Genomic DNA, 21,711 nt, shown 5'->3' with positions numbered 1-21,711 from the left:
CTGCGCTTCTGGGAGCTACAGTGGGACACGAACTCCCTGGGGGGCAATGCCTGATTGTTGCTTTTGAAATTGAATCCCATGAACTTCCAGAAATTTGTGAATACATCCGAGATACAGGTGCTCCTGGTGGGAAGGCTCTGGCAGTCAGGTATTGCCTGGTGAAGGCAGGGTCTGACACTTGTCACTCTCCTGTGTTCTGCGCAGGAAGGAGCCCTGCAGCTGGAAGAACATCCATTAACTGAGGCCTGTATTTCATGTTGATATCCTGGTTTATCGTCTAGAATTTGGTCATCTCTCATGAGTACCTGAGCCTCCATGACCTTGTCAGGAGAAACTGGTTTACTTTTAACGGGCCCATGGCTGTGACCACCGGTTAATACGGGTTTTCCTTTTTGCAAAGGATCACCCTGTTCTCTAAGTTTTTTATTGTACGAAATCCATTGACAAAACCGATTCCTCCGTTTCTTGCAGTGATCCTCTGCAGGAAGCTTTCTCTTCTCTGGTGGGAGCTGTGGGGACTTGACCTTAAGGCACTTAGCCCGCTTCTTGTCATGTACAGGCTGGCTTGTCTCACAGGCTTGGGAGATGCCTGTTCCCACTAATCCTCTTCCATGCTCTTCTGGCTTGAGCATTTTAGGGGCCTTCCTCTTGTCGGTGGAAACAGCACTCTTCCTCTTCCTTGTTAAGCGTTCCTCAGGGTTGGGGCTCTTGGGCTGCCCCTTGGGGCTCTTGGGCTGCCGCTGGCAACTTGCTCTAGCCACCACAAAGCCACTTAGCTCTTGACAAACTGGCTTATCCGCACTCAACAAACTCTGGGGGTGGCACTGAACTACTTGAGAAGCCAAAATATCCGTGGCCTGGAGCACATCAGTGGTGCAGTCCTGAAGGAACACGTCAACAGGACAGCATGGAGACCCACCCTCTGCCTCTACCTCCACTTGGAGCTTAACCTCACTGCACACTCGTGCTGTAAGGCTTGGCTTTTCTGGAACTTGAGCACACTTTTTAGTACATCCTGGAACCTCGAGACCCCTCAGATCCACATCTATGGTTTGGGTTTCTGCCAGGACACTGGATTTAAAAATGTCTCTACATTCTAGCGGCACTGCAGAGGACTTCTTTAACTTCACCATCGCTATCTCTTTGGCTCTTGAAGATGGACATTCGTACTTCATTTTCCATCTACCTAAGCTATAGCTGGGGCATCCTGGGGCACAACTAGCACCCTCTTTCCTAGACCGCTTGCAGGTCAATACTGGGCTTGAACTTTGCTCTAGGCTCTGGGTCTGGGCCTCCAGAGCACTTCCATTCTGGAAGGTTCTGCCAAGGATACTGGGCAGGAAGGTTGGAAAATGCTGCCTGAGGCCCAATGAGGATCCATTGTCATTATCAGGTTGTGGGCAGGTTGGGATTTCCTGAACTTGTTCATCTGTCAGCCAGCAATCAGCAAAAGGACTTTCCAGGGTAGAGGTTGATTTCTTTGTTGTCACTCTATCGCCCCAGTCTGCTTGAAGGGCTTCTCCCAGGATCTTGACAGCCTCATCTACTGGGTTCATTGAAGATTTAGGGGTGACTAAGCAGGGAAAGATGGACTGTGAAAAGGACAATGCGTTGCATTTTCTTGTCTTAAAGAGATTTATGGGCTCTAGGACTTTGAGGGGTAGACACCACCTGTGCCTCATTCGAAGCCTTAGGATATGCGAGTCCAGCACCTGTTGAGTGCCTGGGTTGAGAAAGGAAAGGCTCTGCGTTGTGTTCAGGTAATCTGCCAGATCTCCACAGGATTCCAGATTGACACCATGTGGGTGGGTCAGAGACGTTGACAAAGCGTGCTTGGTAGTAAGCCAGGAACGGCATACAATGGCAGGGATCTGGTCCTTTCTTATCTGCTCCACCTTCCTGCACAGGTGGACTTTCAGTGTGTTTTCTAGTTGGATTTTGTTTGGGCACCGTAGGGTGTAGGTTCCTGCATTAATCCCCGTGTGTATTCGCAAATCACTTAACTCCTTGGAGTCCTCTCCCAGAGCTCCCATGGGGCAGTAGTTTCCTGATCCCTGGATAGATAGGTTACATTTTGACATTTTCTTCAAGTGATTCCCTTGCACATTGGCTGAGTTGTTCCTCAGCTGGGCACCTACTCTACAGCACGTATCAGACGGTCCAGAGTGTCTGCGTCTTCCTGGGGGCATGGTCTTCTTTACATTCTTTCTGTGCTTGTCTCTAGGCGAGGAGCAGGAGGATTCGGACTGCTTCATTTCCTGACACATCCCTGGCAATTTTTCTTGAGGCTCCAGGCTTCCGTTGCTCAGTTCCTCCTGCAATTGAGGGAAATTCTCTTGGAGGTGTGGCTGCGATTGCTTCGGGAACTCAGGGATGTTATAATAGCCAGGAAGGATGGAGTCTGACCTTGGGGTCTGGAAGGTCTGATTGTCCTGGGGATGAGTATGGCTGAGAAGAGAAAAAGCTTCCTGGGATCGTAGGATCATATTGGGTAAAGAACTCTCACTTTCCTGTTGTTTTTTTAAAATATGGCATTCCAGATATTGAAGTGTACTTTGAATGAGTGATTGGGACATATTCTGGACAGTAGGGCAGGATTCATCACCGAGACTAGTATGAGTAGGAGAAAACGGTAGTGTGAATGGGCCACAGGGCTGTGGACAGGGTGGAGTCAGGACTGTAGCCAGTGGTGGGGCCTGGGCTTGGCATGCAGTTGGAGTTGAAGGTTGGAATCGGGTTTCAGGGCAGGGCAAGGAGGGAGGTTCCAACAAGAGTGGGTATGCTTTAGCTTGCATTTGAGCTGGTAAGACATTAGGAATTTCATTAAATAAGACAGTTGGAAACCCTAATGTGGAACCAGATACCCTGAGATCAGCCACCAGGGACTCACTGTGCAGAAATGGGAGACCAAAGAAAAACTCATTGAATTTATGCTGAAAATTCTTCTGAGGGCTGGGTAGCTGCTGTGCTTCAATGCTGGCATCCCAAAAGGGCTTTGGAGTTACAATGACCTGCTCCCCGTCGATTGCCTTCACCATATTTAAAGCTTCCAGATGGTATTCTGATACATGCTTTCCTTTTTCTTTATACATGTTCCGTTTCTCTCCCTTTGTGATTTTTATGTCCTGTAGCTTCTGGACATCAGAGTTTGGCAAAGTGGCTCTCACTACTTCTGCCTGCCTCTTTGTGGTTCCTCCCCCAGAAGTGACTTTTTGGGGGTGGCAGGTAGTGCGCTCCTCCAGAGACCCAAAGTATTCCAATGAGGGAAGCTGCAAGGCCTTGGCGGCTGCCCGACCCAAAGATGGGGAGGAAGGAGGGCGGACCGTGGGATTATGGCTTGCGATGGCTGCGATAGGAGGAAAAAAAAGAAAAATGAGGAGCTGATTCCAGGAACGCAAACGGAAAGTGGGAACTTTGAGAAGGATGAGGGCATGAAGTCATTCTGAGAAAGAGTGCCTGTCGTGTGCGGGGGGGCGGCGGGGGGTGAGTCACAGAGAGTGCTTGGAGGTTGCAGGTAGGGCTGTGAATCCGGGGATGGGGATTGGGAGAGGGAAGAGCCAGTGGTGCGGGTGAAAGACTGTCACGGTCACGGGAATGTGCCCAGTCTGGTGATAGACTCAATGAGGGCAAAAGCTGAAAAGTTGAGAGAGTCATCAGGCCTCGTGGAAGGGTGGAGGTCTGAGACTGAGGGGACCGGGATGGATGAGCTACGGTACCTTCTGGGACATCCGCACCTGCACAACCTTCTGGGGCATCCACACCTGTGTGGGCTTCGGCAGTCCCTCTATTTCTCGAACTGCCAGAGAGATCTTGATGTTCCAGTTCACAAATTCTGTCCGTGTCACAGGTTTTCCTCAAATGGCTGCAGGAGACAGAAGGACCAGACTCCAGACAGGAGTGAAGGGGCAGGAGGACGTCGCCAGGTAGCAGGGGTAGGGGCACCTGACCTGAGGTACAAGCCCTACCCCTCCCCAAGCCTTGACTCCTCTTCCTGGCACACCCAACCCTTACTCCCCCGAGCCCCAGTCATTCCCTCCCCAACCCCGCACGTGTCCCCCAACCCAGCACATCCCAGCTGCACTGCAGCCCCGGGGTGACACAGGAACCCTGGTCAGAAGATGGACCGCAGGGAGAAGCAGGAAGGTTACTTACTTCCGCAGAAGCAAAAGCAGGCTCTGAGCGCCCTGTAATTCTTCCAGGCAGCTTTGGAAAGCTGGAAATCAGGAGAACCATTATGATGTAGGCTGCCTAGAGAAGATCTCACAGAAGACTGAAAGAAATGTAGCGCGGGCTATGCCGTTGGGTAGTTACTCTTCAGAGCCCAAGGTCAAAAGATAGCTTACACTCGAAGTAAGGCGCATGTGCAGGAGGTGCTTTGGCACTTCCAACATGCATCGGCTTCCACTACCCTCTGTGGGTAAAGTCACACAACTTATCCCAGTTTCAGCTGGATGGTCCATCTCCAAAACCACCAGGATCTGCTCCTGACACCCCCACGGCTCCCTATGGAGCCACACCTCTGCAAGCCTTCATCCCACCCTCGGGCCCCGCTGGGAATCTGAGAAATATCTGGTTCTGTTTCCATCCCAAGTAGCCTTCGGTTCAGGACTGTTACCTGAGAGAGATGGGCTCCCGCAACTGGCAACCTTACGACGAGGGGACCTCGGGGACAGGAGAGCTTATAGAGCTTGATTGAATGGGCAAAACCTTACCTTTCACAATGTCATCTTTGTCCCCCTTCCTGCTGCTTCTTCTTGTCTTCACCTGAGGCTGGGGCACAAGAAAGGAATTTAGGCTGGGATCCAATTCTCAGTCTGTTCTTTGTGATAAACTGCAGGCAGTCGTTTGTGATTAGAATGACAATCTCCATAGAATAAGTTAAGGTCTGACTTTTCAGAGACGATAAAAACTGCTCTGTGAGATCTAGTCTGGATTTCTTCTGTCAGCCTTCCTCTGCTCAAGAAAGGCACACACTTTCAGACCTCTCTGTTCTGGTGGGCAAGATTTTGGTTATGGAGGCGGAGGCTCTGTGGCAGCCCCTTGATTAGTTTCTCTGGGAATCAGGATTGATTTTTTGATCAGCCCAGACAGAAATGGAGTCCTTGGCCCAGAGACACCCAGCTGTAGGAAGGAGACTGAAGAGCCAGTGATGAGATCTGGCCCTTGAAATTTCTAGTCATCTAGTGCTCAGCCACTGAATCACTGTATATGGGATTTTTACCTGTTGCCCTCTATAAAAGCTAAAGAGATGGGTGTTCTGAAATCTTCAGAGAAAAACCTTTTATTTTTAAAAAATAATCCTATTGGCAAATGATTTACATATCATACAAGTAAATAATTCAGTCGTTCAATCAGATAAGGGGCAATTGTACAATCATTACCATATCCATTTTAGAACACCCCCCTACATTTGTGGTTAAAATATCTTTAAAACGAGTTGTGCAAACATGGGCAGTTCTAGTGCTCTTTGAACCTTCCTACCTTCATTTTTTTATTCCTGAAATCCCCTTTCCCTCCCTATCACCCCTTATGTGGGAGGTGACCTCAAGGCTGAACTCACAATCCCTCCCTATGCCATTGGATCCCTCCACCTGCATCCCTGTCAACCCTTGCATCCGTTATGATCAATATGCATATAAGGCTCCTGTGCTTCACAAACTGGAGAACCCAACAGAAATAATAAAAACCAAAATCAAAAAACTGTGGTAAGGATAAAATGATACTAATATAGTGACCAAAATACAAATAGTGAGTAAGAAAGCAACAGCCCTCATCAACATTCCAAAAGCCAGGGCTGAAATTTCTGTGGGGAAACAAGTAGGAGATAATTAATGCTCACTCTAGCCCCTACCTTGCTTGCCTTGCCCATGAAGTGCTGACATTCTGTTCTTTCTTGAGATTTCCCAGAGAGGCCTGAAAGTGTGTGCCTTTCTTGAGCAGAGGAAGGCTGACAGATGAAATCCAGACTAGATCTCACAGAGCAGTTTTTATCGGCTCTGAAAAGTCAGAACTTAATTTATTCCATGGAGATTGTCATTCTAATCACAAGCGAATGCCTGCAGTTTATCACAAAGAACAGACTGAGAATTGGATCCCAGCCTAAATTCCTTTCTTGTGCCCCAGGAAATTAATTTACAAAATTAAAACTATATATAATGGGGAAAAATTAATCTCTGCTATGGCTGGGTTGGGGATTTCTTACCTTTATTCTTTTCTTGGGTGGTCGTACAGGTGGATTATTTGGAAGGAAGGGGAGTAACAGGAAGAAACAGGCCACTCCATACTGGATGCCCAAGGTTATTTCAGTGAGCCAGTTGGGGTACTGGTAGGTGAGCCAGGAAGCACTAATAAGTTCCAGCAGAAAGAGAATCTTCTCCATCTTCTGGATTCAACTGTTGCACTCAGGCAACTGAGCACTCTGAGCCTCCTCTGGCTTCAAGCCCACTTGCATCACAGACCTAGGGCCACATCACTAAAGGTTCACACTGAGGTGGGAGGTGACTACAGGACTGAACTCATAATCCCTCCCTCTACCCTCCAGCTCATCACATCCCTCCCCTGCTCTGGTCTCTCTCCCACCGCCTGCTCTGGGCTTTCCAGCTACTCCTCATGGAATAAAATCTTAGTGCAAGTTCTTATTCATTCCATCTCCAACCTACGTATTACCTGGTTCCTTGACAAGTTGCCTTGATCATGACCGATTTCATAGGTTTCGAATATCTGAAGTTGTCTCTGTTCTCAATGCTAACTTTCCTAAGTCATGGTTTTACTTTGCCTCTTCCAAGACAGAGAGCTTAGGTTTACGTTATATTTATTTAGCTTTATGAATGTTGGATAAAAAGCTTGAAATTTAACGTCTTTGACCAGGAGACTTGTTCATAAGTTAATATTTAATAAAAATATTTAACTAAGTATGAAGCTATTTTAATATTTAAGCCATCAATGGACACAATTTATATATTTCTAGCACTTTTTTGATATTTCATGGGCCATTTGTATTCAATTTTTCTTTGTTTTTCAGAATGCATAATTTTTATTAATCTGTTTTCAAGTATACTAATTCTTCTGAAATTTCAGTCTGCACTTCTTATAAATTCTTCATTTCAGTTATGGTACTTTTCAAATACAGAATTTCCATGTTGTCTTTATAGAAAAAATATTTTTTATTCTTTATTTGTTGTTTCAAGGTCACTCATGGAAATATAAAGTGTCATTTTTCTCCTACAGAGCATCTGATGTTTTCAATAGTTGGCCGTGTAATTAACAGCCTAATGAGTCAGCCACGGTGTCACCAGGGCATAGGGAGTGAATTATTTCTGGTTGTCCAAATGTCATCACTTTTTCCCCACATAAATCCCCTGTGACTTAATAATATTTAAATATATTTCCTTAAATAAATCATTTTATTGGGGCTCATACAACTCATCACAATCCATACATACATCAATTGAGTAAAGCATCCTTATACATTCATTGCCCTCATCATTCTCAAAATTGGCCTTCCATTTAGGTTCCTGGAATCAGCTCATTTTCCTTTTTTCCCTCCCCCCCTTCCCCGCTACCCCCTCCCTCATGAACCCTTAATAATTTATAAATTATTATTTTATCTAATACTGCCTGTTGTCTCCCTTCACTCCTAGTCTGTGGGTTGTTTTGTCACCCTCTTAGTGAAGTCTTTCAAGGTGCACACGTGCTTTATTTTTATTAGATCCTATTTGTCAATTTCTAGTTCGCCTGTGTGTACCCTTCCCTATTGCAGTGAGCCTATGAGCTCCCTGGGCCAGTGCTCTGAGGTTAGTCCCAATTCCCTCCTTGATGATCCGGGGGTTAACTTCTAGGCCTGTGATCAACCTTGAGTTTATTCTTGTGCATGGGGCGAGGTAAACATCTTGTTTCATCTTTCTACATGTGGCTATCCATTGTTTCCAGCACCACTTGTTAAAAAGGGCATCCACTTCCCACTTGATGGTTTGGGGATCCTTGTTGAAGATTAGTTGTGTATATGCTGATGATTTTACTCTTGGGTTTTCTATTCTTTTCCACTGGTCTGAGTGTCTGTCGTTGTGCCAGTACCACTCTGTTTTGACCACTGAAGCTGTGTAATAGGCATTAAAATTGGGTAAGGCGAGTCTTCCAACTGTGTACTTCTCCTTGAGAAGTTCTCTGCTAATTCTGGATTTCTTACCTCTCCATATGAAATTGGTGGTCAGTTTTTCCAATTCTTTGAAGAAGGTTGATGGGATTTGAATGTGTATAGCATTGACCTTGTAAAGTGCTTTAGGTAGGACTGTCATCTTTACTATGTTGAGCCTTCCAATTCATGAGCAGGGGATGTTCTTCCATTTGTGGAGGTCGCTTTTGGTTTCCTGTAGTATGGTTTATAGTTTTCTTTATATAGGTCTTTAGTATTTTTTGTTCAATATATTTCTAGGTATTTCAGTTTGTTCTTACCTACTGTGAAGGGTATTTCCTTCTTAATCCCCTCTTCCATGACTCTGTCTGATGTGTATAGAAAACCTACCGACTTCTGTTTATTGATCTTGTATTCTGCTACTCTTCCATATTCCTCTATTGCTGTAAGTACTCCAGCTGTGGAGCTTTGGAGGTTTTCAATGTACAGGATCATGTTGTATGCAAATAGCGATAGTTTCACCTCCTCCTCTCCCATTTGGATTCCTTTGATGTCCTGCTGCTGTCTTATGTTGTTAGCCAGAACCTCCAAAACAATGTGGAATAGAAGTGGGGACAGGGCCATCCTTGTCTTGTACCCTTTTTCAGTGGGATTATTCTTGTCTTTTCTCCATAGACTATGATGTTGGCCATTGGTCTTTCATAGATAGCTTGTATAAACTTGAGGAACTTACCTTCCAATCCTATCTTCAAGGTGTATAGATTAGGAATGGGTGCTGTATGTTGTCAAATGCTTTTCCTGCATCTATGGATATTATCATATGGATTTTATCCTTTTTTTTTTCGATGTGATGTACGATATCGATGGCTTTTGGAATGTTAAACCATCCCTGCATCCCTTGGATGAATCCTACCTGGTCGTGGTGGATAATATGTTTTATGTACTTTTGTATTCTATTGGCCAATATTTTGTTAAGGATTTTTGCATCTATGTTCATTAGAGATATTGGTCTGTAATTCTCTATACCTGTGAGGTCTTTGCCCTGTTTGGGTATCAAAGTAATGCTGGCTTCATAAAACGAGTTTGGGAGTTTGTCATCCTGTTCTATGTTATGGAATCCTTGTGGGGGATTGGTATCAACTCTTCCTGAATGCTTGGTACAATTCTGCTGTGAAACCATCTGGTCCTGGGACCTTTTTTGTTGAGAGGTTTTTGATGACCCTCTCTATTTCTTCTTTCACTGTGGGTTTGTTGAGGTTTATGATCTGTCTGAGATCATCTACGGAGAGACTGTTTTTCCCAATAATTATCCATGATTCCAAGTTTCTGAATTCATTAGAATACAAACCTTCATAGCAATTTGTGATTATTTTTTAATCTCATTGCGGTCTGTTGTTTTTGTCCCTGATTCATCCCTCATCCTGGTTATTGATGTTTTTTCCTTAATATCTTTGGTAAGCTTTGCCAGAGGACTGTCAATTTTGTTAATTCTTTCATAAAACCAGCGTTTAGCTGCATTTATCTTTTGTATTGTTTTCTTATCTTCCCAAGGGTTTAACTCCGCCATGATTTTTATTATTTCTTTTCTTTTGCTATTGGAGGGGTTGTTCTGATGACTCTGTTCAAGTTCTTGGAGGTTTTGTGTTAATGTATATACCTTTCATATACCTTTCTTCTTTTTTCATGTATGCATTTAATGATATCAAGCTACTTTTGATAACTGCCTTTGCAGTGGCCCATAAGTATTGATACATTGTATGCTCATTCTCATTAGTTTCTATAAACTTCCTAATATCCTCTCAGCTCTGAGCCTGTACCCATTCATGTCTCAGGAGATCGTTGTTCATTCTCCAAATGGTTGCCCTTGCTTTTCTGGACCCCCTCTTATTAATCTCTAGCTTTATGGCATGGTGATCTGAAAAAGATGTCTGGATAATATCTATGTGTTTGAATTTACTCAGGCTGGACTTGTGTCCAAGCATGTGGTCTATTCTTGAAAAAGATCCATGTGGATTCGAAAAGAATATGAAAACCTTTGCTTTTGGATGGATAGCTCAATAGATGTCTATCAGGCCTTGTTGCCTAATTACATTGTTTAGCTCTCTGGCCTCTTTAGTGATCTTCTTTCCCAGTGATCTGTTTTCTCTGATAGAGGAGTATTAAAGTCACCTACTATGATTTTTGATTCCGTGATATCTTGTTTCATATTTTTAATAGTTTGTTTGACGAAATTCGCCACACCATTATTAGGACCGTAAATATTCAATATGCTACATGTTTCCTGGTTTACTGAACCTTTGAGCATTATGTAGTGTCCCTCTGTGTCTCTTTTTATGGATTGAATCTTGAAGTCCATTTTGTTGGAGATTAAGATAGTCACCCCTGCCTTTTTGGAATTACCATTTGATTGGTAAACGTTCTACCAACCCTTTATTCCTAGCATATTCTTGTCTATGCACTTAAGATATGTCTCTTGCAGGCAACAGATTGATGGATTATGTTTTCTGAACCAGTCCTCAAGTCTTTTTCTTTTAAAGTACAAATTGAGTCTATTGGTTTTAAGAGTTATTATTACTATGTGTGGATTCATAGTTGTTATACCCTGTTTTGTGTTTTGGGTCCTTACCTATCTCACTCCATATCAGTGTACTGTGTTTGAGTGGAGAGTTTCTATCTTGTCCTCTTTTCCATCTGAGACCCTGTTGTCCTGGTAAATGTTGCTGGCATGTTGGCTTCTAGATGGAGATGGGCTATATGGTGGTTTCCTGTTTGTTCTTGGTGTAAGTTGATCCTCTGGCCATAGTGAGTCAGCCAGTATCTTCCTCAGGGTCAGGTGACTTGCAGCATATTCTTTGAGTCGTTCCTTGCCCTGGAAGATCCTTATCTCACCATCTATCTTAATGGATAACTTGGCAGGTTACAGGATTCTGGGGGAGGCGATTTTTCTTTCAGCTTTTGGAAAATATTGCTTCATTCTCTCCTCTTCTTCATGGTGACTGTTGATAGGTCTGAGCATATTCTTACCTGTGCTCCTTTGGATGTGACTGTCTTCCTTTCTCTTGCTGCTCATAAAATTTCTCTTTTTCCTCTAAGTTGGATATTTTTACTATTATGTGTGTTGGAGTGTTCTTCTTGGGATTTAGTTTAGTTGGCGTCCTTTCTGCTTCCTGTATGAGTGTCTGGTTCTCCCTTGTTAGGACTGGAAAATTTTCTTCCAGAAATTCTTTTGCTATCTTGCCTGTCAACTTGTGTGTTTTATCGTGCTCTGGTAGACCGAATATTCAAATATTATTCCTCTTCATAGCATCTGTCATTGATTTCAGGCTGTCTTCTGTTTCTTTAATTTTCCTATATGACTGTCTTTATCGCTTGTTTGGGTCTGTTTGAGTGTCCTCGAGATCACTGAAAGGGTTCTCTGCCTCCTTAAGCATAATAGTAAATTGTGTGACCTTGTGTGTGGCTTCTGTTACCTCCTATGTTAGTTCCCTTTGGTGGGTGGATTTCGTCCCCTCTATTGTGGACTTCATCTCCTCTATCATTGCATCCTTATTCTGAGTTGGTTCCCTTAGCCTCTGTATTACTGCAAGCAGACTTCTGAAGATTTCCTTCTGTGGCAGATCTGTATCTGTTTCTTCTACGAGAGACGTTAGCTCTGCTGCTGTGTTTTGTCCTTTTTTTGGGGTGGGAGTGATGTGGTCTGTTGATTTTACCTTGATCCTTTCATGCTTCTGAGAGGCCAGGGTAACCTTATCTGTGTTACTGTTAAGGAGATTTTCAGGTGACTGCCTATGACCTACTATAAGGATGGGTCAGACTTCTATGTAGGCAGAGTTCCCCGGTGGCTTAGTGACCTGCAGTGGTTAGGTGTTTCAACAACTGGAGTGGGGGCTGGAGCTCCAGGAAGTGCCCTCATGATGCTTTGACCCGGTTTGTCAGCGTACCCTTTGCAGCTCTTTTTTCGTTTAGTAATAAAAAAGAATTTAAAAGGTTAAAAATTTAAAAATAATTTTTAACTAAATTTTTGGCAGAAAAAGAAAAATGGAGAGAGAGGAAGAAAGAGAAGCTATAAAAGAGGAGAGAAAACAAGTGATAATAGTAGAAGTGGAAGGAGAAGAAAAAAGAGATAGAAGGAAAACCTATAGATAACAGTCAGAAGAGAAGTACTAGTAATTACGAAAAAGGAGGAAGAAAGCAGAGAGAAAAGTCAGCACAGAAAGTAAAAGGAAGAAAAGAGAAAACCAGCATGAGCTAATATATTAATCTACCCCCCCCCCTTATTTTCCCTCTAAATCCTAGTGATGCCTAATAGAATGTGGAGGTGGGGGAGGCCTCGCTGTTACAGGATGTGGTGCTGATCTGGGTTCCAGTGCCAGGCTGTGTGGGGGCGGGGGGAAATGCTCTTCTGATCAGCAAGCCCTCCCATGTCCCTGAATGCCTGTAGAGTTAAGCCTGTGGGTGGAGGCTATTCAGGCAGGATCAGCCCCCAAGAGCAGGCCTCCTGCACCGACTGGAAAATGCTGCGGCCACTACGGGTGCTGAGATAGGCACAGGCCACAGCGCCAGCCTTCTATGCCAGCTGGGAAGCTCTGGGGCAGGCTTAGGAGGTGGCACTGGGGACCTCACAGGGCCCCTTGGTGGTGAGAACTGGCTGCAGCACACAGAAGGCTCCGGTAGGGACTACAAAGCCGTGTGCTAGGCTCCCCAGCAGGCAGAGACAGTTATTGTTTAATCCACCAGCACTGTGAGCCTCTGCAGTGACATGATCTGAGCCGGATCAGACTGCAGCGGCTCTGGCTGTAAACTATGGGCAATGATGCTTGTCCTCCGGCCAGACACAGAGCTTGGAGCCGCTGGCCGCTGGAATCCCATAAGATGGCAGAACCCTGTTGTTCATGCTCACTGTAGGCAGAGGCACCCACTGTTGATCCTGGCGCTGTCAATGCTGGAAGGAGCCACCCTCAGCAGGCAGATTCAGCGGCCTGGGCGGTGGCTACACATCTCCCAGGCCAGCCTGCGGGGTAGGCGAGGGCTGGGCTATGGCTTGCACCAGCGGGAAGTGCTCAGTGCAGGTTCCCGGGCTGGGAGTGGAACAGGTGCTAAGCTGATGCGGCTGAGCGACCGTACAATTGGAGTGCGAGTGGAGAGGACCAGGCAGCGGTGGGGGTGGATGATCCCATGTGGGGGTCACCAGGCAGCCCCCCATGGCCTGCAGGTCAGTTACCAGGCTTTGGGTGAATGGAGGGAGGGACGGGGGCCCAAGGGCAGATGTTGCCAGATAGGGAGAGGGGAACTGTGGGAAAGGGAAGCTTCTCTCCTAGTGGGGTTCCCTGAGTGGGCAGGCAAGCGACCCTGGGCTCTGGGTCCCGGTCTGGGGATGGAGTGGGGCTATAGCTAGAGTCAGCCACGATGGTGGCAGCGTAGTGACCAGAGGAGATGTCCCACGAATTGGGTCCTTTATTGCCATGGCCCCTGCTCAGGACAACTGTGTGGGGTGGGGGTGGGGTGTTGTCCTGGGAGGATATTTCACTCACCAGACTTCTACCTCTCGGCTACCTGGACACCAAACCTGATTTGTTAGAAAGAGCTCTCAGAGTATGCGAATCCCCTGGTCCGCCATCTTCCCCGAATCTAAACCTATTTTTTAAGTCAGCTAACCTTATTTTTTTCCATAAGAGGATGAATAAAAATGTATTGCTATACAATCATTTAAAAAACTCACTTGACAAGCAGCTCCTCTGTAAAGCAGATTAAAACTTTTCCTTAGGGCTTCTGAGGTGGAAATTCCTTTAAAAAATAATTTTACTGGGGGTTCTTGAAACTCTTACAGCATTCCACACATCAGTTGTTTCAAGCATATTTTTGTACGTATGTTGCCATCATCAATTTCTATACATTACTTTCTATTTGAGTCCTTGGTATCTGCTCCTCTTTTCCCCTCCCTCCATCATTTTTATTCCATTTTTCCATTACCTTTTAGAAGCCCCATCCTGTAAAAGTATTTTCAGGTCCCTGGTGGTGCAAATAGTTTGCGTCCCTTGAACACTCTAGAGCATTTATAGGAAAGGGTCTTCAAAAAGGCCATAGAAAATGAGAGTTAAAAAAATAATGGAATTGTTTCATAAACTTTTTCAAGTCGCCTTGTATTATCCACATTTTAGAAAATATGAAGTGATTCTTCTAAGCTCCCCGTACACTCTTCGTCCTGAACTATGAGTGCCCTGCTCCTAGTAACCTTTCCCCCACCAAGAGCAACAAGCTCCTGGCTGTTACTTTGCTGATTTGTGTGTATCTGTATGTTACGTGGCTAGGTGCTGTGTACATGTTTTATTCCGTCTCCCTGTACTTGTGTCACTTTCAGTCCAGCATGACTACGTTGCTTGCTAGAGCTGCTGAATTTTTCCATGTAGAAATCTTACTAGCATGTTCCTTCGTGCTACACAGGACAATTCCACAAGAATAGAATCTCTGGCTCATTCTGTGCAAAAGTGCCACTACTTTCAGATTAGTTGGCTTGAATTGTTCTCTACTTTCCTCCTTGCTCTCTATTTCTCTATCACAATGGTCCAGGGGAAACCATGGGTCTTTTAAGAGCTCTCCTTCTCTAAAAATCACAACCAAAACCATATAAGTGGGTGCTTACCTTCCTGACACAACCACTGAAGACAAATATGTGCATAAGCAAATGTGGTAAAGAAAGCTAATGGTGCCCGGATCAAAAGACATAGCGTCTAGGGTCTTAAAAGCTTGAAGATAAACAAGTGGCAATCTAGCTGAGAAGCATCAAAGCCCATAAGGAAGAAGCAAACAAGCCTGTCTAACCACAAGATGCAGAAGAGACCAGTTATCAGACATCAAAGAGCTAAAAACCATATTGGGGGGTACCCACCTCCCTGACACAATCAATGAAGTCAAAAGTGTCCATAAGCAAATGTGGTGAAGAAAGCAGATGGTGCCCAGCTATTAAAAGATATAGCGTCGTGGGGTGTCGCGCGCCAGGTCTCGCCAGCAAGAAAGATGCGCCACAACAGGATTCTTCCACAGGCGTTTTATTACGGGTTCGATTTGCAGATGCGGAAAAAGAACCCGAAGCCCCAAACTACTGCTGCTTATATACGCTCTACGGGGACGTGCCATGCATTGATTGGTGCATTCGCCAGAACCCTCGTTTGCATACTCCAGGGTGGAGCTGTGACTACGTCATCTAAGCAGTGCGCATGCCTCAAGTGGTTGTTTACCACTTAATGGGCCACCGCCCTGACTGCCCGGCACCATCTTGTAATGGCGGCGAGAGCTGCGGCTTCCCACAGTGGGGTCTTAAAGGCTCGAAGATAAACAAGTGGGCATGTAGCTCAGAAGCAACAAAGCCCACATGGAAGAAACACACCTGCCTGTGTGACCATGAGCTGTCGAAGGGATCAGGTATCAAGCATCAAGGAACAAAAAATCATATCATTGAAAATGTGGGTGAGTGCACATTGGAGATTCAAAGCCCATTGGTAGCCAACCGGACACCCTTTACTGAAGGGTTGTGGGGAGGAGATGAACCAGTCAGGGTGCAGGGTAGAAACAATGAAACATATAACTTTCCTCTAGTTCTTAAATGCTTCCTCCTCCCCACCCCACACCCCACTATTATGATCCCAATACTACCTTGCAAATCTGGCTAGACCAGAGGATATACATTGGTACAGATAGCAACTGGAAACACAGGGAATCCGGGACAAATACGTCCTCCAGAACCAGTGATGAGAGTGGCGATGCCTGGAGGGTGAAGATAATGTGGGGTAGAAAGCGGGAACTGATTACAGGAATCTACGTATAGCCTCCTCCCTGTGGGAGGGACAGCAAAGAAGAGGGCAAGGGGCGATGTCAGACAGTGTAATATATGACAAAATAATAATAATAATAATATATGAATGATGAAGGGTTCAGGAGGTAGTGGGGAGTGAGGAGGGAGGGGGAAAATGAGCAGCAAATATTAAGGGCTCAAGTAGAAGGCAAATGTTTTGAGAATGATGATGGCAACAAATGTACATATGTTCTTGACACAATGGATGTATGTATGGATTGTGATAAGAATTGTACGAGCCCTCAATAAAATGATTTTTTAATGGGAAAAAAAGAGTTGTTCTTAGATTGGAGCTAAGATTAAATGCAAGCCCAAACTCCAAAAATAAGTAAATAAAACTCACAAGCATCCCGAGGATTCTGACTTTAGTGGCCCTATTGAACAAAGTAGAACTAGCCCTCTGGTTTCTGAGACTGTAATTCTTTGTGGGATTAGACAGTCCTGTCTTTCTCCGGGTGGCTTTGAACTGCTTACCTTGAAGGTACCAGCCCAATGCCTAACCCGTACACCACCACTGCCCCTTGGTAGGGATCTCCCTAGGACCCTGAAAAATTAACCTATCCTCATTCATTATTCAATGGCCTCTGGTAAATTCTACTAAAGCAAGTACGGGCATTTGCCTGCTTGAGTTGTCTGTATCTGTATCTGAATTTTCTCGAAGATGGTGCATTCTGGGGGACAGGGAACACTTATAAATTAATCATTTTTAACAATGTAGTCACCTCTGTGTCTCCTGTAGTACTTCCTTGTATCTGGCTATTGTCCATTTAGGGCTTGCTGGGGGAACTCTTGATGGAACAGTAAACCTTGCTACTATTCAGGCACTGGAAGCAGACATCAGGCTGAGCAAAATAAAAGGATAATGTGCATTGAATTTTGTCCTTACCACGACCACTTGAGCTGCTTTCCCCAAAATATGTTGCAACACTAACAACTATTGCTATAATCCCACTTGTTTACTGAGTTTTTTTCTTTTAAAAAAACCGATAAAATCATATGCATGAAGGATATGTCCTAAATGAAATCACTTCAGGAGAGCAGATTAGAGACAGAAGAAGGAGGAACTGGAGAAGACATGTGCATGTCTGAGAGCTCCCAAGGAACCAAGGAATGCCAGTGCTACTGCAACTGACAGAGACAAGCCACGTCCCCAGGGAGTCCACTGAGAGAAGGCTTCTCAGAGTGTGGACTTGTAGCCTCCTCAGCGGTGAGAGTCTAAGGGTTTGTTTTATAAAGCCTCCTGCTTGTGGTCTTCCTGTTACAGCAGCGCTAGGAGCAAGGCAGTGGCAAAACCCAAGAAACGGGTTCTTCTCTGTTGAAGCACAGTGAGCTCACAGGGAAGGAAACAAGCATCTTCATCTGTGTGAAGTGAGTCTGTGAATCACAGCTCCCAACTGACCAATGCACGCACGGACCAGCCCAGCCAAGCATCAGGATCAGTTTCTGTGCACTACTCCCATTGTTAGGAAGAGCTTCGTGTGCATTAGGACAGGTCCCCAGTAATTACATGAAGGGATCCTGAAACGATGGCTTACCTTGTCAGGTGTGGTCCAGGCTTGGTGTTGGAGGACCCTTTTCATGCCATCTGGTCAATGAGGGGCGTAAGAAAGCCTGACACCTAGCCGCTTAGCCTCTAATCCTCATGGTTTGTTGTTGTTGTTTGCCCGATGCACATCTGATTGTCTTCAACATCTTACATAGGACCTTCCTTATAGTTCAACTTCCATATTGGGCATCTATATTGTGCTCATAATAGTCTTTTTCCCGCCATTTTATTGTGCTTTTGGGGAAAGTTTACACAGCAAATTAAGTTCTCATTTGATAGTGTCTACAGAAATTAGTGACATTAGTTCCATTTTCCAGAACGGGTCAACATTATCATTGTGTCTGGCGTTTCCATTTCCAGTACTCTAGTTCCCTGCCTCTGCTGTCTTCTCGTCTTTGCCTTACAGAAGGTGTGGACAACGCCTTGGGCCTTGCATAGATGATGGTTCTTTATAAGTAGGGAGCCTCAAACTCAGGTAAGATCCTCTCTTATTGTGCTGCTGAAAGGTGACCACAGGGGATAGTTTGGGGTGTGTTTTTTTAAAGTAATTTTGATGAATGAAAATGTATGAAACACGAGTGTACAGTAAAACATTGTCATTCATATTCTTGACATAGAATACTAAGGCAGAAGTAATACCATTTGGTTCAGTTTCACAAACTGGTCCACGGAGTGAAAGCATCCGACTGCTGCAGACCTCTGTAGCCCAACAACTTGGTTAAAGGGCTTTCTTTGTGCTCTAAGTAGAAACGCTATACAGAATTCATGAATTGAAACTAGAGGGACAGCCTCCTTTCCGGTGAGGTCCCATGTTTAGAATGCTGGCCGAAGGCAGTCTGGAAGAGTATTCAATGCTCCTGGCAGTACTATCTCAAGTTGGCTTCCAGAAACAGCCCTCACCTATTCTATGCACCAATAGGACTCATAAGGATCATCTGTTTTACTATAAATTTTTCTAAATCTCACTTAAGTACTTAAGAATTAGCACTCACTCCTTTCTAGAAGCTGTCTAAGGTGTCTAATACATAAAGAATTTCAACTGGACTTTCAACTAGTTCAGCAGTTCCACCAGGGAATAGTTCTGATTTTAGGTTTAGCATATCTCAAGCCAATAGTCTCAAGGTGTCCTCCAGTCTCAACTAGTCCAGTAAGTCCAGGCATTCCAATGATTTGAAATTTTGGCTTCCTTTTCCCATTCTATCTGGGTCCCTCAATTGTGGCCCTGATCAGAAGAGCCAAGAGTGCTAGCCAGGCACCATCGAGGTTCAGGATAGACAGGGGTGTGCTTGTGCAGGTTGTTGGACTTGTAGATCAGTTTCATTTTTTTCTCCTTACTCCTAAAGGGATGACACCAAAAGTTGTATCTTAGATGGCCACCCAGCTTTCAAGAACCCAGATGCTACTAACCTTACCAGGATACACAAAGTAAACATTGTGCTGCTCATTTGACCACGTTTTCCCATGTGGTTCAAGACCTATTCTTCAAACCCTGAACACCATACCCGGAAAGTATTTGGCTGTGTCTGAGAAATATCCCTAGCTATAGTCTCTTTGAATACATGTGTGAAGGCACATACATTTGGATACTTTTTTTGTGACAGATTTGTACTCATTTGTACCTACACATGCAGGTAGACATCTATACACACACACCCCACACTTGCTATCCATCAGCGTAGACTGGATGGCAATGAGATTGTTTGTGTGGCTTGTGTGAGAGGCATCTGAGAGTGAGAAATGATTCATGTTATGAATCAAATTTTGGAGATGCAACATGGTGTTTTAAGAGTTTGCTAAAGGGGACCTAGAATGTAACAGTCTCCTTCAATGGGTTGAAAACAAAAATCCTTTAAGTCTGTGACTTATTCCAGGGTGCTCTTCATTCAGGAGAGGGAAGGCAGATGCGTTCAAGACGTGATAGATCCTGCAACCATAGGGGGTAGGCTGGTCTGACAGCCCCTGGAGTCATGAAAATATCAATTGATGCTCTGATTATCCCTTGGGGAAATGTAAACTGTTTCCTAGGAACCTTGATCCCTTTTGTCCTTTGATCATTATAAACATCTGTTAATTTCCTCTTGGGACCATCGCAAAGCCTGTTTCTTGTCATCTAGAGTATAGAAATATAACTTACTGGACAGAAAATAAACTCTGAAACAATTCTGAGGTAAAAACCTGACTGTTTCCTTCTGTTGGCACTTACAGGAATAAACTTAGAATTTCTCAAATCAACCTAGTCTATGATTTTGGATCCATGAGCACAGGTGGTCCCCAGACCTCTTGCCGGCAGCAAGAAAACTGTCCTGGTGAATGTTTATAAAGGGACATAGTCTCAAAAGTGCCGTGTGGCAGTTCTACTTAAAACAGTTCATGACTGTGCATGGGCTCAACTGCTAATAAGATTCAACTTAAATTTCCAGTGTAAGTTTAAGAAGACTCTAAATCCCTATCTCCTTCTGTGCTAGCTCACTACATATATATATATATATATATATATATATATATATATATATATATATATATATATATATATATATATATATATATATATATATTTGACGCTCAGGTTTACCTTTGATAACAGATAATAAAAACGCCTACTTTAAAACTAGCTAAAGCTGTTGGCACAGTGGTTAAGTTCAAATATCCAGGGACTTAATCAATGTTTGGAAGTTTAACTCCACTAGTTGCTTCCTAGAAAAAGGATGTTGTAGTCTACTTCCATAAAGGTGAAATCCCAAAGGGGCAGAACGACTTTGTCCTAGTGGGTCACTGTGAATTGGATTTACTAAATGGCACACACTTCAAAAATACCTACTTCCTATAAAGATTGAGTGGGATAATGCATGTAAGAGCATTCGGAGATAAGGAAAACACCCAATATGCTTCTCATTACTTCATCCATCTGAATAGATGGAAGTAGCTGTACACCACATGTGACCAGTAACTTAGGCCCTTTCATCCACCACCTCTCACTTATTTTGAAGCCCTTTGGCCATGGGTAGCTGGAAAGGATCCCTGACACTGGGGTAGGTAGCTTGCACTAAGTTTCTGGTACTGCCTTTTCCACACAATGGATCATGCCTTCTGATAGTCTAGCTGTAATAACGCAATAAGAAATTATGATGTTATGTTAATGTATATTCAATAGAGGTCTAAGTTTCAAAGGCTTTGAGAAATTCAGAGCCCACCCCCTTCAGACCCACAACAACTATGTAAGTGAGTATAGATCCTTCCCTAGCTGAGCCTTCAGTGAGAACCCAGCCTCAGCTGAAAGCCTTAATTGCATTTGGTGAGAAAACCAAGGTAATCGGCGCTCCGATTCATGGCCCACAAATTCTGAGATAAAGCTCCTAAATGTGTGTGGTTTTCAGCATTTGAACTTTGGAGCAGGTATTACCCAGTGCTGTGGGTTAGGTGTTGCACTGCGACCTGCTGGGATCCACCAGCTACTCCTTGGGAGAAAGAGAAGGCTATCTGTTCCCCTGAAGATTAATAGATGTGGATTGACTTGATAGCAGTGTGTTTGGGATGGGCCAGGTCTGGGCAATGTTAATGTTCGGTTCCATGTATGGTCGCTATGAGCCACAACCAACTCAATGGCAACTAACAACCACAACACCCAACAATAGTTAACTAACTATCCCTAAGTCAACTTTGATGGAAGAAGGTAGACACCACAATCACCTCCCCTAATTAGAGTCATTATCATGTCTGACAACATCGAGCAAATACTATCCTCATACTCAAACCCATTCTACGTGCTCCAATACTGAAACGATGTTATTGTGCTCCACAAAGTCTGGATTAGCCACAAAGAAGTGAGGCCTGAGTAAGGTGGTGTATGGGGGAGGGGAGTAGATGGCTCAAAGATGGTCATAATTAAGTTTAATGAAGACATTTTCCCTTTTATTACTTATATTTCTTTTCCCACTCTGTCATGATCATTTCCACATTTTCTCACCAGGAAGACAAGAAATTGGGAAAATTTAATAGCCCAGTCATATTTTTTATCTTGGTATGTCATAAAGCCAGGAGACTGGAGAAGAGTCCTTCTGAGGAGTGTCTTTCTCTCCCTAATTTGCCCCCATGAGTGAGACCTTCATACTAAGCTCCAAAAGTACTTTCCAGACTGGGAAACGTTCCACACCTCCCAGGATCCCAAACCTGACCTGAGCAAATCAG

The sequence above is a fragment of the Tenrec ecaudatus genome, chromosome 5, assembly GCF_050624435.1.
Source record: "Tenrec ecaudatus isolate mTenEca1 chromosome 5, mTenEca1.hap1, whole genome shotgun sequence".
Taxonomy (NCBI): Eukaryota; Metazoa; Chordata; class Mammalia; order Afrosoricida; family Tenrecidae; genus Tenrec; species Tenrec ecaudatus.
Note: the sequence above shows the minus strand (reverse complement) of the source record.